This window comes from Protopterus annectens, chromosome 7.part0 (genome assembly GCF_019279795.1).
Source record: "Protopterus annectens isolate FY-2018-M chromosome 7.part0, PAN1.0, whole genome shotgun sequence".
Classification (NCBI taxonomy): domain Eukaryota; kingdom Metazoa; phylum Chordata; order Ceratodontiformes; family Protopteridae; genus Protopterus; species Protopterus annectens.
The window spans coordinates 613,853,681-613,872,341 of NC_056739.1; positions in this window are offsets into that span (position 1 = coordinate 613,853,681).

An 18,661-nucleotide genomic window follows, 5' to 3' on the forward strand; every position below is an offset into this window, starting at 1 on the left:
CCCCCCCCTCCATTTCCAGATATTCCATCCATCTAATTTTTTTCTGAGTTTTTAGTTTGTTTTTATATTTTGTAATCATTTTAACAAAGTATTGTAATTACACAGAGTACTTATTACAAAAGGTTTTATGTGGTATGTAGTGTTTTAAGAATATGCTGTTATGATATTTTTCTACTGTGATTCTGGGATAATTTCATTTTCTGTGTTTTTGGTAGATTTGTGATATTGTTGCAGTACTATTGTAAGGGTTAGATCTACATAATTCAAGAGAAGGATATTATTGGAAAAAATCATTTGAGAGATTAATTTATGAACTAATGATATAGAAACTAAAACCTGACCCAGATACTTACCCGAATGGATTCTGGGAAGGAAGGTCATGTTTGGTAAATCTAATATTTTTTTTTATCAAAATATTTGGGAAGCAGTGAATATGGGGCTTTCAATGGATGTTATCTACTTGGACCTCACTTAGGCATTTGATTCAGTGCTTCACAGTGAGATTAGAAAGATAATGTGTAAAAATAATACTAATGGTATACTACTAACTAGGTTTCTAACTGGCTTGCTAGTAGAACATTTAGAGTTAAAACAGAATATGCTACATCTAGATACACACATTTCAGTATGGGTGTACCAGAACGGTAAGGTCTAAGACCAATTTTGTTTAAATTATTCATGTTAGACTTTCCAATAGATACTGGAACATGGATTTGCAAATTTCCTGATGATACAAAAATTGGAACAACTCTGTGCTTAATAAAGGATCAAACTAAGCTACAACGATTTGTGGTTGTCATATACTTAGAGTCAATGAAGAAGTTAGTGGACTTTAATGTCAGGAAAACAAAAATATTGCACTTTCACAAAACAAATCCCTATTACTTATATGTCATAAATAACATTGTAGTTCAAAGTGAGGAGAAGATTAAAGATTTGGGTAGTATTGTAGTGGGGGACACTGGCATGGGGATAATGCACAAGTGGCAGGCAGAAAGTACTACATCATTATAAAAGATAGCTTATGAAACATAAAAGGTAGGGAAGAAATGTTTTAATGTCAACAAGGCTGTAAAAAGACCTACAACTAAATACAGTGAAATTGCCTGTTTATAATCACTCTCATTACTGGAACTTAGAAAGGATCCAAAGATATTTTACAAGACAAATAATTGGAGTTAAACAACTTTGTTAGAGGAACAGTCTAAAGGTGTTGTCATTGTATTCTGTTATCTATAGACTACTAAAATGGCATTTAATTCTGATCTGTAAATGTGTGGATGATGGCACCATTGCAGTAACACTAGGAAATGAATTTAGGGTCATGTTATGGAAACCAGAGACAACTGTTCATTTGTGAGCTATCCTTCTTTTAACAGTACTATAGGGACAAGATCATTTCATGGAAGAACTGGAAAACTGTAGTATAGTTTATGAATATATATCAGAAAAGCTGGAAGAGTAGAGGCATTTAGAGGTTCATTAGACCAATGGTTTGACGAATGTGTACACTGTATTATTCTCAGCAAACTCTGATAAAGCCTTCTACTAGGCTCAGAGTTTAAATTTAGGACCATGAAATAATTAAACGCCGAACATAATGTAGGTTTCTTGTTTAATGTTTTGCTTCAGTTAATTTAATTTTGTGCAGTGTAGTTTTTTTCTGATTTGAAACTGCCATTATTTTCCAATTGGCTAGTTACAGATTGTGTTTTATTTTTTTTTTACACTTTTATTTTTACAACAATTATGGACCAGATGGCTGAAAGCATGTATTTTTTTTTAGTGTGAATGGAGGCTGAGTTACAGTGAGTGATGAAGTGGGTGGAGTGATGACACCTACCTGATGTAGGTCAGATGGCCATGCAATTATAAATGCAGGGATGTATAACAAGTACCCAGATAAGTCAGAATCATCCAGTCATCTTTCTGTCAGGTCATTTCCCTATAACATGGATCTACTACAAGTGCCACATGCTATTTGCTTGCAGAGCTAGTACATGTGGTCATTTGCAAAAAAAGACAAGTGCTCAGACTCCCACTAATTCAATCTCTTATAACTACTTATGCCTCCTACTATAGGATAGGTCCTATGTAAGCAATAATGCCCAACAGAATATGTGTTATTGTGGAAATAACATTTGCCTAGGTGTGTTTTGATGCACAATGCTGCATGCGGAGGTCCTCTTCACTCTTGGAAAGGCTTTATTTCCACAACACTTACCCTGGAGGGCATTATTGCACTTACAGAAAGGTCTGTCTATAAAATTGTTGTGTTTTCATTATTTATGTATTTTGTATTACTATATTATTTTTATATACCTCTGTCTGAATGTTTCAAAGTTGCTGCAGTATATGTAAATGGTGTTGGAGAAGCATTTTACATCCAAAATATTTAATTTTAAAAAATATCTAGATATTTACTTTATTTTTTGGTCCCTTACTCCTAAAATGTGTGGTTTGTTGTCAGTCATTGGGACTGAAGTCACTAAATAATGATATACAATTGAGTTTCAGACTTTAATTCCTTCAGAAAATCCATGTTAACACAAATCGTGTTATTTAAGCTACTTTGTAATTTTATAAGAAAAACATTTAAAATCTGTTCCTATTTTTGAGCCTTTGTTCCCCCTTTATTTCAAGCTTTATCCAGATTTTTTGAGCTAAGAGGTCCATAGGTATGCAAAACTGTTTAATGCTGCTGCCACTGGTCCATCAGTCTTACCCACTCTCTCTCTCTGTCTCTCTCTCTCACACACACACACACACACACACACACACACACACACACACACACACACACACACACGCACACTTACACTTCAAAAATGCATGCTAACACAAATCCTATTACTCAAGCAACTTTGTGATTTTTATAACAGCAATATTTAAAGTATGTCCTGTTCTTTATTTTAGGCTTTATCCAGATATCTTCAGCTAAAAGGTCAAGAGGTACACAAACCTCTTTACTGCTGCTGCTGCCGGTGCTCGATCACCTCCACTCTTCTCTCTGTCACTCACACACACTTTATTTTCATGCATGCAATCATGCATACACACACACACACACACACACACACACACACACACACACACACACACACACACAGAAAGAAACATAACCATGCATACATACGCACACACACACACACACACACACACACACACACACACACACACACACACACACACACACACACACACACACACACACACACACACACACACACACACACACACACACACACACACACACACACACACACACACACACACACACACACACACACACACACACACACACACACACAGAAACATAAACACACACATACTTTTTTCAGTTTCATTTAGTTTTTACACCCACTAAACATCAGAAGCGCTGCTTAGAGAGTATAAAATAATGGTAGCCATTAGGTTGTTTTCAGTCTGAGCTCCATGGCAGCTTGATATGCTACTGTGAAGTGGCAGATTTATTTTTCAGTGAGCATTAACTGTAGATTAACACCCTGCTGGAAAACATTTGTTCTCCAATCAAGGCACCGATATACAGGTTACCCATTCTCTAAAAAACTGTATAGATCTACAAGAACCCTATCTCTAACTCTAAAACTCCCTCCCTCACTCACTATTTCCTAACTGAAAACTCCCTTCCTGCCCCCCAAACCTAAAATCCCTCTCCCACTCCCTAATCCTAATACTACTGTCACACTCACTAACCCTACAATCCCCTTCTGTCCTCTGAACCTAGAACTCTCTTCCTGACTGGTGCCCTAATCTACACTCCTACTCAGTCTCTATCCCTCACCACAGCTCGTACCTCACTCTGTGCTGGGGGAAGCTGTGGCAGCAGTTAGCCTGACCTTGTATTTGAGTTCAAGAGCAAAAACAGCAGCTGACATGAGCTACAAGACCCTGGCTTTCAGACAGTAATCTTCGAGCATGTGGGACTCCAGTGCTTGTAGCAAACCCTCTAACATTCATTCATGATGTCAAAGTACCGAGTACCTCAGCTAGCAAAATCATGGAAGACTCTAATGAGGAAAAAGGTCACCAAAAGACACAAAAACTACAAAACATGAAAGAATTAAATGCAAAAAATTAAAAAAACATTGTGAAATGGTGTCATTCCTATTCAGGAATTAATGTCTATAACAGTACAATTAAGATGAATTTGGACTACTTTTGGCTATTGTTGAAATTACTCAATTCAAGGACCACAGTTTACTAAGATACAGAATATTATTATGAGTACCCTATCTTCTAAAACTAACTGCTGACTTCTACCAAGTCTTAGGAAAAAAAAAATCCAGTCATGCAGTAAATTACTCAGCAATCACACAGCGGAGGAAAAACAAAGCTTTATTTTCATGGAAGTGTCTGAGTTATGGATAAAAAAGTTATTCCTTGCTGGCATGAGTGTTTTATCCCAAGGAACTCACCCCTTGGATGACACCTGGCCAAGTGCTAATACACCTCTCTGTAACTCACCCTTCAAGACATTTTTCCTAAATTATCAATATTTCGGCACAGATACAATTAGTGTCATTTTGTGGGATAAGTAACTTAATAAGGAGATAGACAGAGTGGCAGATAGATACCATAAGAAATGGAATGAGAGAAAGCAAGGAAAGGTGAATGGCACAAAACCAGAAGAATAAAATGTGAGATAGCAAGGAAAAGTAAATATCACAAGAATATTTTTTTGATAGAGTGGTACAAATAAACTAATTTAAATGAAGGAAAGAAATATCTTTTAAAAAACATATTATAAGAGCAAAATGAAGTAAATTTGTTAAAAATGATTCTGAAATAGTTAACAAATCTATGTAAGTGTGGTGAAGCATATTTTATGTCGCACTAATTTTAGTGGAGTGGATTATATTTGCCAGTTGCCTGACAACTTGGAGTTAAAAGATCTTTATGTTTGCCCCTGTCTCTAAAAATCCCTGGACTTAGATTAAATATGTAGGTGGGATGTGTGCTTACAGCTCCCACAATGAGAACTCTCACAGTTTGCTCTGAAATACAGTTCGGTGAATAGCACCAGAGTTGCATTAAATAACTACAAAACATTTTCTCAAGGCCTTTGTTAATACTACAGCAGGTGATTGTATATTAACATGATCAGGGGCAGGTTTACTAATATATTACTCACATGATATTGGTTTTATAAACATAACTGAGCTAAAACATTACACACCATCATAATATTCCTTTAAAATCTCATAACTGGCCAAGAAGACCCTTTTCAGCCAAGACCCATGCAACAAGGCAAGGGCAAACATAATATTCATCTAAGGACAGTTTTTTTTATCCATTTAAGCAACGTGTTATGGAAAGTTGGAGGATGTGCCTTATCAGGAGAAAACTTGCACCCAGTCAAGGAGCCAACATGCAAACTCTACACGGTTAGTGAAAATGAGGACTGAAGTCTGGACCTTGGAACGGTGAGGCACACAGACATTACTACTGGGTCTTTGAGCTAGTAGCTACACAAAATGTTTAACATGAAGGTTTTAGCTTGACAAAAGAAGAGGAGACTAAATTTTGTTAATTTCCTGTACAAAAACAAAGTAATATAATATCCATTTGCAGAACTAAAGCATCAGTCTTCATATTTCATTCTTATGAATGAGAACTGAAGAGGCCACCCCACATACACAATATTTTGGGCAGACTCTGTACAATAGCAAACAAAGTGCAGCCCAACAGGTGTTAATACTGAACAGAAAAAGATGAACCCTATGAATATTCATAATGCCTATTACAGTTCATTAGCATTATTATCCTCACCATTTGAATACCATTTACTTTAACAATTAATAAGCTCACAATCAGGCAGTAACACCCCTTTGTGAATAACAAGGAGGCTCAGTGTCTCATTATAACTTCAAAATGCTAAGGCACCCTCAGAGCTCATTTAATTGCTCTCTTTTGGGAGAACAGTTTAGAAGAGCACAAGTTCTGTTTCTGCTGCCTTTGGCAAAGAATAAAAATCATACTTATGCCCCTTGTTTTAAGCTTAATAAGATGAGAGAATAAAGAATATCCAAAAGAAATTAAAACTATGCATATCATAGCAATGGAATCTTATTTAGCATAATAAGTAATCTAGCTTTAAAAGAAGGGAATTGACGCGGGTGACCATTATTAAAAAAAGGAAAAATGGTCTGTCATTCTGTCCTTCTTCCTTTCAATTCCTGCTGCCCCCTCTGTTCTTATAAGATTATTTTTTCAGACTTTTGATAAAAATGCAAGCCATATCAGAGAGAGATTAATGTTTCTGTATTCAGACAGCAATTATGTACATGACTTAGCAAAATTATAAATTACATGAAGAAGAAGGAAGATATTTACACAGTTTGTAACTTCCACTGTGTTTTGCAAGTACAGCTGAGAATTATGCTGTGCAGGTTTTAGCTTACTCGTGCAAATTTCTGATCAACCTGCAATGCCAGGTGACTTGTTTTTCCTAAAAATATTTAGAAAATGCAATTTAATGGTTTTATTAACAACCTATTTTTGTCCCAAATTCTGTAGCTTAATCACATTCTAGGAGTACAACTACCTCCTGAACAACTTTGTTTAAATCGTCTTGTTTACATTTACAAATATGAAGGACAAGTGTCTTCTCAAAAAGGTTCTTTTTCTCTTTTTTGAAGTATATTGCGTTGCCCAAAGTTTACATCTGTCTGCATCTATACCCACATGCGCACACACACACACACACACATGTGCACACACACACACACTCACATATATATATATATATATATATATAAAATAGTCTATCAGAAGTTCTAGACTCTAAAATGCAAGTCTTGAAATTTAAAATAATTACATGCAAGCCTCAGACCATAACAGTGAAGTGCAAAAGGTGGTGCTACACAAAAAATTATTTTTCTTCTTGTTTTTGTGGTGTGGAAAGTCTCCCAGCATCAACCCCCTACCAATATCAGGTACTGCACTCATCACAGTCCTACTACATTTATATACTAACTCTGAGAATGCTGCTTATTGTAGATGAGGGGGTACTTTGAATATCATCAATTTTATTTGTCTGACATCATCGTCAATTGTTGCAGTGCAGAGGATCACATGTATATCCCTCAAACAATGGGACAATATATATATATATATATATATATATATATATATATATATGTGTGTGTGTGTGTGTGTGTGTGCGTGCACTCTCGCACAATGCTCTAAAATTGCAAGCAGTAGAAACATTTGAGTTTTCATAAAAACTGTTTATTCACCCGAACATAAAAAACAGGCTACTTTACCATAAAAAGTAACCAAAATGCTGTGACAGGTCGTAAAACAAACAGGAAGTGGGACTGAGTTTTTACTACAAGAAACAGTGCATCTCATTATGCACCTCGACAGCAATCTTCAGTAAAAATCCAATCACAGTATTTCAGGGCTGACAATGTCAAATGCAACCCTTTACTAAATAATATTAGAAAAGTTTTTACTAATAACACACTACAGAAACAGTTCAAAACCTCTTTTCACCAGGACTTTCACTCATGAAAAAAATAAGTATTTCTTTCCATAAACCTTCCGGATAAGTAATTCAAAGTTACAAGCCTCTGCTCATAATGGGCTCTGTCCAGTCGACTTTCTGGGTCAACAAAGAAAAATAAATACATACATGCATACATACATACATACATACATATAAACATACATACACAAATTAATAAAGTCCTTTACTGACAACTCTCCTGTGGAACTCTGGGTTTAAGCTACCAGGACGTTCACTGACAACACTGATCTTGAACAAGGACTCCCATCTTGAAGATGAATGCTCTGAATACACTTAAAACTTAACTGATTTAATTTGAGGCACAGATTGACTGAGACCCCCCCCCCCCCCGTCTCCCTCTTTGTCTTGAGAGGTAGAAGAATCTACCTCCTCCCCCACTAAGGGAATCACAAGAATTTCCATGCAGTCTACCTTTACTGCAGGTATGTATTGTACATTTGCAGGGTTCCTCTATTTCTTTAGATTTGTCTATACTTTGGTCTTCTCAGGACCTTTTAATACACAAGGTCTCATTTAATCCCTTTATAAATATCTAGGCTGATGGGGGTGTCTGTATCCTACAAACTATTGAATTGTCTCATCTGTACCTAAAATAAGGCCTGTATTTAGCATTATCCTCCCTTTCCAGATGTCCTTAAAATGGAAAAAAACTTTCCAGTCATTACATCATGAGCGAACTAAGATACCATGGCTACTAGATGCAGAACTTTCTCAGACTGGGTTTGCACCTCCACATGGATAGCTTAGTAACATCTCTTTCTAGATGAAAACAAACATTCTCAAAGGACTTCAGTGAGTGACATTTCCTCTTACAAATATACCATGTTTTCACTGAGGTAATCATGTTACCATGCTCTATCAGCCCCTGCATTTCTTGCACATCTAAATTTATCAAGCACTTCATCAGTTTTGCAGTAGAGCAATAACAGAATGGGGTCTCAGATAACCTGGTCATGCTTTACTTTCATTACATAGCCGCTATATACCCCAGGTCTTAAGCTGTCTGTTTGGCAGCATATAATGTATTTTCTCCGCTATAGTATTTAACTTTATGTCTTCATTTGCCACACTGAAAGCATATAAAAGAAGACATGATCCCTTTCAGTCTATTTACATCTGTATCAGCTATTATTTAAAATACATTATTGTAGTACAATATTCTTTCTGATTACATTATAAAGCTTTAAGTATTTTGTAGTTTGAGTTGACAATTTCAACTCTTAAAATCTGCCAGTTATCTCTTGAACATGTCTACCACAAGTGCTTCCAACATTAAGTCCTTCTGGGTATACCTAAATGTACAATGTTTTAATTCAAATAGCTGTGCACTTACTGTTTTGCTCTTAGAAAAAGTCCTTTTCTGAAAAATGAAAGGGCTTAAGTATTGGGGTTGATCCGTGACAGCAATCGTTTCCTTACATTATCAAAGTCACTATAGTCCATATTGGGTATGACCGTGTAAGTACAGAAGGGCTCTCATTTGAAATTAGATGTCCAAATTTGGAATATTCTCTCAATCACTACTAAAACATGCTTCAAGGACATCACTGTTATTGAGAGGCTAAGGTTAGTAAATGCAGTTTTAGTTTCCAGCAGCATCTACCATATGTTAAATAAAACAGTGAGTTTTATTCAGCTGAACATCAAAATGGATTACTTTTCTATAAGTAAGTACCAGCATGCAGTGACAGCTGGAAAATCAAGCAGTAAAGCCAGTACTGTAGTTATTTACTTCATGCAACAGCTTAGTTCATTGGCGATCTTGAATTAAGTATTTCAGGGCTGATAGTCTAAAAAATACTTCTTAAATGAACAATACTGAAAGTTTTTACTGTATGTGTTATTTCATTTTTAAAGAAAGCTGATCTCTATATTACACTTGTTTTTGATTTGATTGACAGTTTTTTCCAAAGATTTCAAAGGGTCAGCTGTCTAATAAATAGGGTTGTTTTAGTTTCTCTGTTTTTTTATGAATGTTGTGTCCTGTGAATTTAATGCAATTGTAGATAACATATTTTTAAATATTTTTTATTTGTATCAGTTGTTTTTCTTTCATTTTGTGATGTAGTCAGGATTATGTTAAGATGTGCTAGTTTTACAGTGTTGTTATTTTAGTTTATCAGGCCCACTTTACTGAGTTGGCTAAAATGTTCTGCATTTTATACTTATTCTTTAAGTTTATTTTTTTTTATTTTATTATGAATTCATTTCTCTGAGCTGATTTAAACCAGAAGTGCTATTTTGGAAGGTACTGTATGTCCATCTTGTGTGTAGGGTTAATTGTGGAAATTTTTAAATGAGCTACATTCTTGTTGACATAGATCAGGCAGTGATAAATGCATGATGGGATGATGCATATACATTATTTTGAAAGTGATATAAATATGTACACAAGTATCAGATAACATTATTATAACTATACCTTTTATTAGTGTCCACTCTTAGAATACAGAAATACCTACATATATTTTATATCTATACCAATATTTATATATATATATATATATATATATATATATATATATATATGGGTCTAGGACATTTCACTAAATGCACATTTCACTGAAACTCAAATGACTGAACACAAACCACTGAAAGCACAATTCATTGAAAACTCAATTCACTGAAACACATTTCACTGAAAGTTATATATGGCCTTTTCCCCACTGTAGTGCGACCCTGGAGTTAGTATATATAGTAAGGGGGGTGTGGGGGGCACCCCCCCACATCGGGGGGTGTGGAGGGCATAGCCCCCCACATATTTTAAGTATATATTATGTTCAGAAAAGAGTAATATATTGAAATTGCAAGTACCCATGTATATAGTTCAAAATATTTAAATATGTGGGGGGCTACGCCCCGCCATAACCCTCCAATGTGGGTGGCTCAACTTTCGAGAATACGTCAGTCACAAAAGTTGTATTACGATAAGACCAGTAAATCCCTTATACCATTACTACAAGAAGAAGTTGTGAGAATGAAAACATCTAAAGGATAACAACTGAGTGGGAATCGTGAAGAACATTTGTGAGAAATAGAGATCTTACATCATACAATTGGAAGGAATGTATTTCAGATGGGATCAAAGACATGTGTTACCTGTCTCCAAACTAGTGATGCAGATTGCCTGTGTGATGACTCAAATTCGCAAAGTGACTCTACACCTGTGTGAATTCAAAAGGAAAGTGTGCGTCTTTTAAATAATTTTGATGCAATTCCTGATGTTCCAGTTGTGAAAGAATCCTCAGGTACTGTCCCTGTTGCTAAACCCAGTCAAAGTTTCTATGCTACCACATAGTATTTCCAGACTGAATTCAAAATACACAGTGACTTGGACTTAAACTCTGTTTTGTTTTTTTATATTTTGATATATTGTTTAGCTCTCAAAATGTCTTGGTTCTCCTATTTACATGTCAAACAAAATTAAAGAGGGAGGATGTAGATCAGTGTGTATATTGTACCTAGTCAGACACTGTAGTCAGAGAGCATGTGGTTATAAGTTACTGAGCACGTGCAAGATCAGTGCCATTTTGTATAGTCACTCAGTGCGAGTGCAAGGTTGAAAGGAGATGCACATGTGAGTGTGTTAGAAATAATGAATGAGTCAGTAAGCTTATGAAGTTTGAAGTATATGTTCCAGTTACAGCTCCTGATGTGCTCATGTACAATAAAAAACTTGAACCCATCCAGTGCCTCAGAGTCTCATTTGAATACGCGAGACATGCAACACGATTCACACAGTTTGGGATGAAAGACTGAGAAAGCATGACCTGTGCAGTGAAGCCTAGTTTGGGGGATTTGGAGCAGAGGGCATCAGTGGTTAAGATTTCGAAGGTTGTACAGTGGTGCATCTCTGAATAGTTTGGAGGCTAGTGGGGAAAGGTGTCACTCTTAAATAGTTGAGAGGCAAGTAGAAAGTCAGCACATTGTTTTACATATAGCCAGTTAGCTTTTTCCAATGGTGTTGCAAAGGGTGTTGATTTCTTGGGGAGTGTGATGAATCTGCATATGGTGTTAGGATGGACTAATAGGTGGTTACATTCATTGCAGAGGCCACAGCAATTAGATGAAGACAATATTCTAACTGACTAGTAAGATACTTTTACATATGGTGTTTCTATAGGGTCTGGATAGAAAAGGGAATATCCTATTAACCTAGAGTAGGAAAGAGTTTATTTATTTATTTTTTGCATGTGTAGTCCAGATGAAGTTGAAAATTTAGAAAAGGGTCCAACCAAATCCTTAGGTATTTGAATGAAGTGATATTTTCAATAGTCTTAAGATAATAGAGATTTTTTAAAGGCCTGTAGATAGAAGTGAGTGTTTGCCTCCTGTCAAAATACACTGTTTTTGCTTTAGAGGAATTTAACAGTAATTGTTTTTCACTGACTCACTGAATAAGAGCATGCAAATCAGCCTGGACTTTGAGGTCAAATGATAAGACAGACAGGTCTGAGTGGAATCGGGCCATGCTATCAGCATAAAGCAGGACAGGAAGCTGGGGCAAGTCAAAATGAAGTTTGTTAATGTAGGTAGAAGAGATGAGAGGTGTCAGAATAGCTCCTTCGGGGACACCTTTCTACAGAGGGACTGATGTAGAAGTTGATGAATTGAAATTAACTGAGAAGTGATGGTTAGAAAGACAGTTTTTCAACCAGGGCAGATTGTCATCACTAACGATTATTTCAGTGAGATGGTCGAGGACAAATGAGTGATCAATAACATCGGAGGCTCTGGTGAGGTCAATAAAATGACTCTGATAATTAGACCTTTGTCCATGCCAAATATATATATATATAGTCGCTGAGCATCCAGACAGCTGTGGATATACTGCAAACATACAAAAGTCATGTTGCTTTTGATAGATGAGGTGGCATTGGTTGATGTAAATGTGTCTTGCTGCCTTCTCCAACTGTTATACTGAATGAATGTACTGAGCTGATGTTTTACTTTTTTTGATAGATTTATCAGCCTGCCATAAATGGTCTTCGTCTCCTCTCATATTTTCCATAGTGCTTTATAAAATGTGAAAATCTTTCTAATATGGCATCATGAGTCATTTCAGAAGTTGTAGCCACAGGATATGATCGTTTCACCAGAAATATTTGAATTTATACATATGTAAGTAGATACTCTTTCATCATGAATGCATACAACCTACACTTTTTGACTGTTACTCATGTTCCTGACTTACTAGGGATGCTTGACAAAGATACTAATGATTCCATTGTCAAGCAGAGATTGAACTTTGTTTCCCATTAAAACTACAGTGTATTTCACCAGGTTACTTGTAACACAGTAGCATAACTCTGACACAGTCATTCTACCTGTAGTCTTGTCATATTCCATAGGAACAATTTCATTGGTAGCATTCATTTAAATTTTCAGATTTCTACTACAAAATTCTCTTCAGTATTCATAGAACGTTTCAATTGAAATCCCTGCATTTGAAACAGATTAATACAATTATTCCTTTTTTGACAGATTTCTTACTGTAATTTTGGACCTAGAAGTAGAGAATTCACTTTTAAATGTTGCATTAACTAATAAACATTCATTTAAAGTTACTAGTTTATCAGAGTTCTTATATTTTTTCTTATATTGCTAAACAAAGCTTAAGTTAAACTTCTATCAGTTTCAATTTACTGTTGTTGGTTTCTATCCATAGATTTAAAGTATGTTTAAATTATGCATTTGCAGTTTTACCAGTTTGTTAGCATTAAACCTATAGTTATACAATTTTCCTGCTTGTACTTCAAAGGCTACTCCTGTTTCCATTAAAAGTTTCTTTTTAAGTTTGCCACAATCCATGAAATTAGATAAACCCATGTCTGTATATGGTTTTACTGTCTCTTCTATCAGCTGGTGTGGCAAGATTTGTGCCTACTCTCCTCTTTCTCAAATGTCTATGGTGGCACACCAGTCAGAGTTACCATGTGGGATTACAGGTCATTCTCCTTGGTTATTTGTTTATGTATTTATTCGCTCATTCATTTATGGCAGCCCCATTCCTAGCCAGCACAGTCAACTACTGCAAGTTGCACCAGCTTCTGTTCAGGTTCTGCTTTTGACTCAAAGAGCATTTTTGGAAAATATTCCATTAATGGGATGTCAGGAAATAACAGAAGGAGAAAACAAATACAGTAGCTGAAACACCTCAGGGTAACACTGACAACAGTTCTAAAAGGAATTAGTATCCCAAAATATAATGCACCTCCCACCAGAGGTACTGCATAGAATGGTATGTGGTAGATCCTTGTCAAACATCCTACATTCTCCATCAGTCTAAGTGCAGGGAACCAGTGAGAGAATAGTTTATATAAAACTCAAGTCTGTTCAGCAATCCACATAAATAATCAAAATATGTGCCCACTTACATTTTCAAATAAAAAATAAAAAGTAGTGCTTTTGTATAATTTCCACAATCTGGCCTACACAGCACCTCCAAGAAACGAGTTGTCTTTTTAGAGGTTCCACACTGTAGATCTGAATGAACCAGGCTCTTATTCCTATTCTACATTCAAGGTGATTCCTTCGGGTATCCTCTGCTGTCACACTCCTTATCTTCACAGTCTTTTAGATGAGCACCTGTTGTCCATTCTGAACCTCCACACAGTGAATAGTTTCAGAGGTTCATAGATAGTTGCTAGGCATGCAGTCAAGGCTTCAAACTACCTTCTGGTTAAGTGACTTGCTCAAGGTTCCAAAGTAGGCAAATGGAAGCTGAAGGACTCTAATCCTGGAATGTAGGAAGCAGCTCATTAACAGCTCATAGCGTTACTATTTTGTACTATCGTCCAGGCCATGCCTTACTGCTGCAGGCCACATCTGTGTTTACAGCATTAAATGATAATCAGTTCTTCATTAGTAATTACGTAGTGCTCCTGGCAAACTTTGCAACGCTCTCATTCCTAGGCACTTAACGGTACATACAACTTTTACAAACGTAGCATGTTATAGTCACAGTGTGTGTGTATGTGCATAGGCTGCATATTCAACATGTTACCAAACTAACAGTACCACAAGCAGTACCACCAAAGAGACTCCATAGGAATTATTCACACTTGTTTATTCATGTGCACTTTCATCCATCAAACAAAACAGGACTTTCTCAAACTGCTAATAATACCTTTTTAATGTAAAATATTACACAAACACACACACACACACACACACACACACACACACACACACACACACACACACACACACACGTGCAAAAATTATATTCTGAAATTACACTATAAAATAACCAATCTTTTAACATTTCTTAAAAAAATCTAAATCTTCTTAAATAAACAGTTATATTTACAATAGAAAGCAATGTATGCATTTGGCAAGGTAATGTGCAGAGGCAGCAATATATTGTAATTATTATTGTTTTTTCTTTTTCCTCCATATCTCACTGAATAAGTTTTGTTTATTCTACTCTGCGACAGATGTAATGTACTATATTTTCTCCCATTTACAGCTGTATTAATCTTGTATATGCTGCATTGCTTAGTTGTATGTTTGCGCAGTATGAATTGAGCGACCCTACCTGCTTGGTATTCCTTGTGGTTTCTATTACTTGTCTCAGTATAAATGCATCCTATTATGGTTACCTGTGCCTACTAATATGTTAATCTATGTGGCTAACTTGGCATTTTATAATTTATGAGGTTCTGACATATTGTGTAGCATTTGGCTGCAATACAATTTATACTTGTTGCAATGCGACCATTTGTGAGTATTACATCCTTGGCTCTGTGTAATTCCTATCCCTTCCAACTAAGTGTTGAGCAGATACTACTAACCTGACCTCAGCTGCTCTGTCTCATGCTTTCTATTGAAATGGTCGCACATCGAACTAGCCAAGTGTAAACTAATTCAGTAGTTTAAGGACTCCGATATTACTGTATTTGGCCATTGGAGCTTGTACTTTTCTTCCCCTGCAGTTTAGCAGCTACACCTAGCTATTCTTTGGCTGCTTTGTTTCCTTATGTCTTAATTATCACATTACCACAATAAGCAAATTGGAGGTTGTTAACTTTGCATTGTTTTGCTTTTAAAGTCATTGAAACTGCTGTGGCGGTTAACTTTGCAGTGTTTGGTATTGTAAAGTAATTTAAACTGCTGTTTTGGAACTTTAAAGTAATTTACACAGCTGTTTTTGAATTTTAAAGTCATTTAAACTGATTTTTGAAATCCTAAAGTCATTAAAACTGCTGTAGAACCATGTACTGAACAGATCTAGTATTTGATCTTACTGTATATGCTTGCACTGCTGTGTCGAATTATGTTTACTATGTTTCACACTTGCTGAATTTTTTGCTCTTTCTGCTCCTACACTATCCCCTAACCTATCTAACAGCACTTTGTGCCTTCATCCTCCATATCTGTCTCTCTTGTGCCTTCTTTCCACTTGCTCTAAAACCTGCCTAAGCTGCAATCTCAGTAACCTTTAGGAAAACCTAATCCCTCCGCACTAGAATTTTCCAGCCCTACTCGCTCCATTTGCACCCTTTCTGCCTTTTCTGTATGTTTGTATATCCTGCATTACCTCCATACTCAAATTCACCTCTCCTTTCTCCATTCTTTATTTTTTAGGTTCCAAACCCTGGCTTTAATAGACTTAGTCTCTGACATAGTCACGTCCTATCAGACACCTGAGCAACTGAACCCACCCGGTCGTAACAGCCCTGCCCAGCCACATATTACTTATCAAAATGGTATGCTCCCTTAAAATTGCTTTGCACCTGCATATTACCCGCACAATGAGTGTCCTGTATATCACCAAACTGCTGACTACACTACAGTATTTCTCCCTGCTTCTTGCTGCTGCTTGCATTCTCACTTCTTCTCTTCCATTCTCACTGGTCTTCTAAATATCTGCTGACCTAAGGCCACCTGCATCTATAATAGCATTTAACTACAGAGGCTTCCCTGTACATATCTCTTGTCTCTTCTCTACCTCCCTCTAACATCTTCCCAGTAATCCTCAGATTCCATCTCTCTTGGCTGCTATAATATCCTTTTAAAGTGTCTCTACTTACCTTTTTGGGCTATTACTGATTGTTTTTCTTGTAGATATCAGCGATTCTTCACTGGATGTCTGACAGTATACCTAATGAAACTATAATACTAGGCGATGTTAGCATCAATTGGCTTCCCCCATCTCCAACTCCTCTACCACCAGCACACATCTATGGCTACACCCAATTTATCTCTTCTCCCATAAATCCACAGATACCTGTTCTATCCTTGTCTTGATTCTTGTCTCCCATCCTAACCTCTATCACCACTCAGAATCCCTACCTGACTCAGTTAATGAGCTCTCACATATACACATCCAAAGATTCTCCCCCTACCTCACTAGAGCTCATAAATTTAAGGAATGCCAAAAGCTGACCGACTTCAACCCTGAAATATTCAGTGATTGTCTTTCTGCATTTGGCCTTCCTTTTTTCCCTCACTCTTGATGAAGCTGTTCTTCAATTCAGCTTCATCTTCCTAAACACTCTATACTCCCTTGCCCCTCCCAGAACTTTCAGAGTCAAATAACGCTGTTCCCCTTGGCTTACCAACTCTACCTGGTCTCTCATCCACACCAGAGATTCTGCATGGAAACTTTGGACTAAGACAAAATCTCACACACACTTCCAAAAATATAGGGAACTCTGAAATCTGACCAAAAAAACACAGTAACATTGATAAAAAGAAGTTCTAACACATACCCCAAACTACAGAACATAGAAATCCCTAAAATAACTCTCTGATTCTGGAATACTGTCAACCAAATTCTCCACCCCGTGAATCCCTCAGCTCCAAATCCCTGCCATAAAAATACACCCCAAGAAACTGCATCCATTTTCAATTCATACTTCACTGATACCATCAGCAAACTTACACCATCTTCCAACCCAACCAACACCCCACCTCCCACCACCCCCACTACTAAACTACCCATTCTCACTAAATCCCATCCCAACCAGCTACATTAAAAATCTTCTTTTCAAACTTCAACCATGTTCCCCATCAGCTGACAACTTGCCATCTCTCTTCCTAAAGGCTGCTGCTAACTCCATAGCATACCTTGTCTCCATCCTCATAAACCACTCATCAGTGAATCCACTGACTCTACTCCTTGGAAATAATTACTTATCATACCTATCCACAAAGGTGGAAATTCTGTAGAGCTCTCTAATTATCAGTCTACTGTCATACCTTCTCCTCTCTCTAAAATTCTCAATTTATTTAGGTGCCTAGAGAGGAGTTGTGGTATTGTATGAGGAAGTCAGGAGTGGCAGAGAAGTATGTAAGAGTGGTACAGGATATGTACAAGGGTAGTGTGACATTGGTGAAAACTGCGGTGGGAGTGACAGATATGTTTAAGGTGGAGGTGGGATTACATCAAGGATCAGCTCTGAGCCCTTTCTTATTTACAGTGGTGATGGACAGGTTGACAGATGAGATTAGACAGGAGGCCCCGTGGACTATAATGTTTGCAGATGACATTGTGATATGTAGTGAGAGTAGGGACCAGGTTGAGGAGACCCTGGAGAGGTGGAGATATGCTTTAGAGAGGAGAGGAATGAAGGTCAGCAGGGCTAAAACAGAATATATGTGTGTAAATGAGAGGGAGGGTAGAGGAATGGTAAGGATGCAGGGAGGAGAGTTGGTAAAGGTGGATGAGTTTAAGTACTTGGGATCAACAGTTCAGAGTAATGGTGTGTGTGGAAGAGAGGTGAAGAAGAGAGTACAGGCAGGGTGGAATGGGTGGAGAGAGTGTCAGGAGTGATTTGTGACAGACGGGTTCCAATAAGAGTGAAAGGGAAGGTCTACAAGAGGGTAGTGAGACCAGCTATGTTATATGGGTTGGAGATGGTAGCATTGTCGAAAAGGCAGGAGTCAGAGCTGGATGTGGCAGAGTTAAAGATATTAAGATTTGCACTGGGTGTGACTAGGATGGACAGGATTAGGAAGCAGTATATTAGAGGGTCAGCTCAGGTTGGACAGTTTGGAGACAAAGCAAGAGAGACGAGATTGCGTTGGTTTGGACATGTGCTGAGGAGGGATGCTGGGTATATTGGGAAAAGGATGCTAAGGATGGAGCTGCCAGGTAAG